At 32.4% G+C, this 7,274-nt stretch overlaps 1 long non-coding RNA gene across 9 annotated transcripts; it reads right to left on the bottom strand.

Annotated features, from left to right (window-relative positions):
* Positions 1-313: 313 nt before the first annotated feature.
* LOC114271945 (uncharacterized) lies at positions 314-6,955 on the bottom strand. Of its 9 annotated transcripts, none has more exons than XR_014330765.1 (6): positions 6,476-6,955; positions 5,859-6,016; positions 2,674-2,771; positions 1,604-1,785; positions 1,499-1,524; positions 314-874 (listed from the first exon to the last, which is right to left on the bottom strand). It is a non-coding gene; the product is annotated as an uncharacterized LOC114271945 (long non-coding RNA). The 9 variants fall into 9 exon arrangements; XR_014330764.1 differs by having other exon boundaries at positions 1,604-1,788; positions 6,476-6,952; XR_014330767.1 differs by having other exon boundaries at positions 314-778; positions 1,604-1,788; positions 6,476-6,952.
* Between the last annotated feature and the right edge of the window lie 319 nt (positions 6,956-7,274).

Raw genomic sequence — 7,274 nt, 5'->3', positions numbered from 1 at the left:
CTCATTGTAGTTTTTTTTTTTTCCAAAATGAGTTGCACTTTCAAGGCTACTTCTTTTTCTTCAAAAAGAAAAAGGAAAACAAGAGAGTTCATATATAAATATATAAAACTAAATAAGAACATAACAGAACTTACTGATCTTATTGAAAGCAAACTTAGCAAGAACATGGGCTGTACGAATAGCCCACCAAGTAGCTTTAGTAACAGTAAAGTGAAAACTTAACAAGCAAAAATGAAGGAAAAACAATCAATGCCAAAGATCGATAATCCCCATGAGGGTGTTTATCATGTAAGAAGAATATACAATCCGGAAGTCAAAACCAATAGAGAATAATTAGCAATTCCAAGTGTGTAGTTCCATTGTTCCGGCCATCTATTTATAGGCTACATGATGTCTCTTTATCAATGGTTACAACCATTGATATTGAGTCTCCAAACCCAGTAGTCACTATGCTTCATACAATTGTGTCTTTTCATTTTGAATTCAAACCAAACCTTCTAGATTTACATCCTCCTTGAGGGAAGGATCAATCACCAAGCTATGGGAAATAATAGGATGCAGAGAGTCACACTATATTACGGTGTGGTCATCTCTATTTCCATCAAAAATTACATCTAGAATTAATGTCTTCCAAACCCAATAAACCAAACAAATTACAGACCATATATGCCTCCCTTCGAAGTAGCTGGACATCAAGGTTGAAGAAGCATAGAAGAATGCACTACCCAGGCTGAATCTGCATTGCTTCTTAGCCTTATCTATAGCAACTTTGATAGACCTTCCCGATAAACCACAAAAATGAGGATTAGAACCAACAAAATAAGAGAAACGAGCAGCTTAATTCATTCTGGGGCACTATGACCTTCTTATCATCCTGAAACAAATTAGCAGATTTGTAAATGAAATTCCTAGATTTGGATTTTGATTAGGCCTAATCATATTCATTTGTGTACGCCTCCGTCAAACTTTTTATTATCAACCCATGTTTCAAAAAGAAAAATTAAAAAAGGATTAAATCATGGTATGCAACTGCAACTGCATTGAACCAATGTGATATTCAATGAGAAAGAATGAATTCCAAATTTCATCCTCTTTGAACTATTACATAAATTTAAGCGATCAAATCATATCTTGCTTTTCAATTTTTCTTCTTGCATTGATTTGAGCATAATACAAATGTATAAAACTGAAACATGACACTGCTGATGAATAAAAAATATGACAATACTAATTAATAAAATCATGGCAATACTAATGTGTTAGTACTTATTCAATAAAACTTAATAGGTCCAAGTTTCCTCTCCAGATTAATAAGAAAAAAGTTTGGATTCCAGTTTTTATTAGCTCTAACCATGTCATTTGCATACACTTTTGTCAAACTTTTCAAACTTTTGGATTCCCTGTTCATTTTTTTTTTCTTTTTTTTTTCTACTGAAGAAAATTTTATTGAAAAACTAGATAAAGGTCAAACCAGCCTAAGATCAGTGTGGATGCAAACCTTGCTACTTCATGATCATGAGCCACCTGTTACAAGTTCCTCTAGGATAAGCAAAAGAAGAGTTACGAAAAGATAGAGCAAAATATGACAATTAGCTAGCGTAACCTCTGTTGCAACGCCAATTCTATGCATAAAATTTAACTCATAAACAACTTGTTGAGCTTCACTTTCAAGAATAACTACCTGAACCCTTCGGCTTCAACGAAGACAAGAGCCCCCATAACAACAATGCCTTCGATTATCTTCTTTATCTTCATCATCTTCATCTTCTTCTTCATCTTTATGGTCTTCTGGAATGGATTTGAACATAGCATAAGCACATCAAATTGAAACGTGACAGTACTGATGAATATGAGCAGGACATTTGTAATGATCAATTAAAATTCTAAGTGTGGTTCAATCTCTTTCATTTTATTTTCTAAGAGAAAAATTTTCTTAATTTTTTTTTAAGAGTAATTACCTACTTTCATGATTTTGATGGGCCTGTAATAATTCACAGAGGGTAATTGCTGTGTGAAAATAAAAAATTTCTTCCTAATTTATGACATTACTAATTCCAGAGCTATGTAAAAGGAAAGGATAAGATGTAATTTAAAAGTTAAATCCCATGTTAACTAAAGTAGGTTTGTAACCAATATGTAAATGACAGAATGAGAAATTCACTAACCTAATTTTTTTTCCTTTCAATGTAGCCATTGATAACTTCATTTATATAGCACTCCATGGTGAGAAATAAATTTAATTAGTAAAAGATAGATAAATAGATGTTCCCAAAGTACTACAAGGAACCAAAAAATACAGGCATGAAAAAATATGAACAAAAATAATGTGGGGATAAAGGTACATTCTAAATGTGGGCTCCACTATAAGAATTAAATTTGGACTACAAATTATTTTTCTAGATAATTTTTTTATTTATTTTGGTTGGGAAATACTAAATGGTGTGTACCATATGCAAGTTATGCCATTTGTGAGTTTGACCATCACAAACAGCTAACAAAAGGACATACTGAGTTTGATGTTTATGCTCTTAGCTAGAACATGAGGTGCATGAATAGCCTACTTAGTAGCTTTAGTAACACAAAAGTGAAAACCAAACAAGCAATTAAATTACATACAAATTTAATGTCTTGCACTAAACCAAACAAAGTAGAACTATATGTCAGCATATGTACCTCAAATATCTCCGATATGCTTGAACCATCATGGCTAAGGAGCATAGAGGGATGAACAACTTAATTCATTACAGGGCACTAAGACACTGTCATCCATCCTGCAACAAATTAGCAAGCTGGTAAGTGAAATTCCTTGATTAAGATTTTGATCAGGCCTAATCATATTCAATTTGGGCACACTTCCATCAAACTTTTCATTATCAATTAATAAGTTTCGAAAAGAAAACATAAAAAGGTATTAAAATAATAATAGTGTACAGTTGCATTGGTTAAACCAATTTGATATGCAATAAGAAAGAATGAATTCCTGATTTCATCCTCTTTCATTATCAGCATAAGTCCGTGGAAAAAGAATTTTTATATAACCCAGGCTGGTTTCTTTCTTTTCTTATTGTAGTTTCTTCAAATATTAGCTCTAACCAATCAATTGAGTACACTTCTCTCAAACTCTTCATAATGATTTCATAGTTTCAAAAAGAGATTAAAAGGGTTGTATGAAGCTAATTAAAGCAATCCAATAGGTACCGAGAAATATTGATTCCTTGATTTTAACCCATTTTCTTTTCTTTTTTTTCCTTTTTTTGTCACCAAAAGAAAATTTATTGAAAAACTAGATGAATTATAACCAAGAGTTGCCTAGTGCAAGATCTTCTAGTATAAACACAACAAGAGTTGAGAAAATATCAAGTAAATATATGACAATCATCTATCACAACCTTTGTGTCAACACTAGCTCTATGCGTAGAATTCATACCTACAGTGACAAGAACCTCCCAAACAACATCGCTTTCAATTCCATTCAGTTGGAATTGATTTGAACATAAGCATACATAAGCATATAAAATTGAAACATGACAATACTAATGAATAGGAACATTACATTACTAATGATGAATAAAAGTATAGCAGTACTACTCTCTTAGTGTTAGTACTTATTTAATGCCAGTTGAAAGGAGCAAGGTTTCTCTCCAATTCTAATTCTAGTTCAATATACTTTAGCTTTTATTTCTGTCCCTAAGTTTTTTTAAAGAGAAATTATGTACTATCATGATTTTGATGGGTTATTCATAGTGGGTAATAGTTGTGCAGTAATAAAAAAATTACATCCTGATTTATTAGCTAACTAATACCATAGATAAGATGTGAAAGGAAAAGATAAGATGGAGATACAAGCTAAACCTAAACCCTACATTAAGTTAAATAGGCTGTGATCAATATGTAAATACCACAATCAGAAATTCACTAACATAATTTTTCTAAGAGCAATTACCTGTTTTCATGATTTTGATGGGTCTGCGACAATCCACAGAGGATAACTTGCGTGTAAAAATATTTTTTTTCCTTCCTAATTTATTACATAAATAATTTTGGAGATATGTAAAAGAAAAAGATAAGATGTAGATTTAAAAGTTAAATCCCATGTTAAATAAAGTAGGATGTGACCAGTATGCAAATACCATAATAAGAAATTCACCAACACAATTTTTTTTTTCCACCTTTCATTGTAGCAATTGATAGCTTCATCTATATAGCACTCCATGGTGAAAAATAAATATTAAGAATAAGAGAGTGATAAATAGATGTCTTGAGAATAATGCTCGAGACTAAAAATTTAGACAGAAAAATACTAACAAAAATATTGTATGGTGTAGATACAATTATATATTAAGCAATTGAAAATAAATGACATGTAGATATAAATTTCAAATATATATGAAACAAGTCTACTCCCAACAGAAGAACAGCTTGCATGTGAATATTCAAGTGAGGAAAAGTCATAGGCATATGTAGAAAAGGGGAAAAAAAAGAGACAAAGAGGGAGAGAGATGAGTGGAAGAAGTACTGATCTTCACTCTCTTATGTTTTTGAAAATTTCTTCTATTTTCTTGTCTTTGTCAGTTTATCTTAATATCAAAGATTAAATGCAAAAATTGGGGTATATTAAAATTCTTATTGTTCCTCTCCTTCTTGGTCATCGACCACTCGAAGCCTGTCATTGAATGCTTAGGCAATCTCCAATTCTTAGATGGAAGAGATGAATCTCAATCCAAAATTTATTGGTGATCTTGTTCTTTTCATGTTAATTACTCTTGGTTTTATATGTACACACATTGTTTAGGAAAAGGCTTGGGTCAAGAAAAAAAAATGTGTCTTTTTTTTCAAACATTTCTCCACCTCAAAACTTCCTCCCATGAATACATATATATATATATATATATATGGTAATAAAATAAAATAAAAACAAAGAAAACAAAACAAAAAACTCGGCACAAGGTGCTGACATCATATTTGTTTAACCCATGCTGGTTCTTCCTTCTCTCATTGTAATTTCTTCAAATTGAGTTGCATTTTCTAGGCTACTTATTTTTTTTTTTCAAAATAAAAAAGTTTATAGGGCAAATGACACATGTAGTCCCCAAAATGTATTTCTTCTATCAATTTGGTTTTTCTAGTTCTAAATTGCATCAATTTTACCATTAAGTAATTTATTTGTATCAATTTAGTCTAAAAAAAAAAAAAACTCCCAAACTGTCATTAAACAGGCAAATGGGATGCATCTAAAGAAAGAACCGAATTTAAGGCAATTGGGGGGTTGACAACCCAATCAAAAGGTAAAGAGTTTGTGTACAAAGCCTTTGCTATCCAATGGGCTGCGCCATTGTTGACTAAATCCAATGGGCAAAATAGCACATTCACTATGGAAATTTGACTAAATTCAATAGACAAAATAACACATTCACTATTTTTAAAGTGATTAAGGGATTAATATTTAATTTTAAAGAACTTATTCCCTTCTGAATGGACCATTTACATGCTCTCCATTTCTGTCAAATTTGTTAAGGAATTCAATTGCACTAAATTGACACCATATGAAAACTAAAAGGAAAAATTGATAGAGTTTAAATTACATGGACCAAATTGGTTCCAAAGGAAAATTATAGAGACCACAAATATAATTTTACCCATAAATATATAAAACTAAACACGTACATAACAAACTACTTGATCTTATTGAAAGTAGACTTATTAGGTAGAACATGAGTTGCATGAACAACCTACCAAGTAGCTTTAGTAACAACAAAATAAAAACTTAAACAAGCAAACAAATTCCATATAGTTTTAATGTTTTCCAGTAAACCAAACAAATTGAAGTCCACATAAGTCTCCAGCCAAAGTAACCTCACCAAATTAAGTAGAACTATATGTGTCAACAAGTGAACACCACATAGATATCCCTTGATATATGCTTGAACCATCTAAGAGCTTCCAGACAAGCTCTTTGCCTCTGCCGTCAAGGTTGAAGAAGTAGCATAGAAGGAAGCACTAAGACCATATCATCATCCTGCAACAAATTAGATGTTTGGTAAATGAAATTCCCCAATTTGGATTTTGAACATGAACTCCTAAGTTAACAAATAAAAAAATAAAAAAAAATAAAAAGGATTAAACTACAATATACAGCTGCACTGATTTGACAAATTTTATATACAACTAGAAGGAATGAATTCTTGATTACAAACTCTTTGAACTATTACTTAATTTAAGCTATCAAATCATATCTCGCTTTTTCAATTTTATTCTAGAGTTGATTTTGGCATAACATGTGTGAGAATATATTATGTATAGAATTAGGGAAGATTGTATTGTGTATAGAATTAAGAAAGATTGTGGTGTAACTATTTGGCTATATTTCCTTTTTTGTATTTTCCATTTTCAATCATACGTTTAGGGTTATATAAATTGGTGACCTCTTTGTAAAGAAACACAATTGAATATACAGATTCTTTCAAAAAAAACTTACATGGTATCAGAGCTAATTTTCAAACCCTAGCTGCCATCGTGCAATATTCTGGTTTACTGGTTCGTGATCTTTGGTTCTAGTTCACCTCGCAACAAACCTAGGGTTTTTCCTGGTCTGGTTCTCTGGTCTTGTCTGCCTCGTTTGTCTCAGACGCACTCCCTCTTCAGTCGACTTCGTGGGTCATCGTCGTTCAACTAGTCTGGTTCTATGGTCTTGTCTGGTCTAACTCGTGTATCTCAGACGCAATCCCTCGTGGGTCATCTACTTCGATCTTGACTGAAGCTCCACTCGAAGCTATCTGTTGTCATTGTCGATTAACTTCATTGCCTCGGTCGACTTTTGGGCTTTTGATTCTCTGGTTTGGCTCTTTCTCTCTCTATCTGGGTCTAGGTCTTGACCCATCTGAAGGTTCTCTTATTTGGTATTTTAACCCTGCTCTGGAGTTTCTCCATTATTACAGTTTTGACCATAGTTCATATCTCTGATTTAGTTTGGCCTATTTGGCTTCTAAATGTTATGTGTTCGTTGTTCTTGTTTAAGAATACACCTATGATGTCGGATACCCATTAGCTTTAGCCTCTTGCAAAGCCCAAATCATCAAATGAGTGTGTATTTTGCCATCAATGGGGCCATTGGAAGTATCATTGTCCCAAGAAGGGACATCTGCTTGCCTCATCTCTTCAACAGTCTTAGAATCAATTCTGCGTTCCTCCCACAACTTGGACAGCATCTGCTGCAACTCTTGATCCTGACTTGGCTTCCTTGAGTGCTCAAATTAGTCAAATTCAACATATGCTGC

This window comes from Camellia sinensis, chromosome 5, assembly GCF_055761805.1.
Source record: "Camellia sinensis isolate YWXY chromosome 5, ASM5576180v1, whole genome shotgun sequence".
Lineage (NCBI taxonomy): Eukaryota > Viridiplantae > Streptophyta > Magnoliopsida > Ericales > Theaceae > Camellia > Camellia sinensis.
Note: the sequence above shows the minus strand (reverse complement) of the source record. Positions and strands in the feature narration are given on the sequence as shown.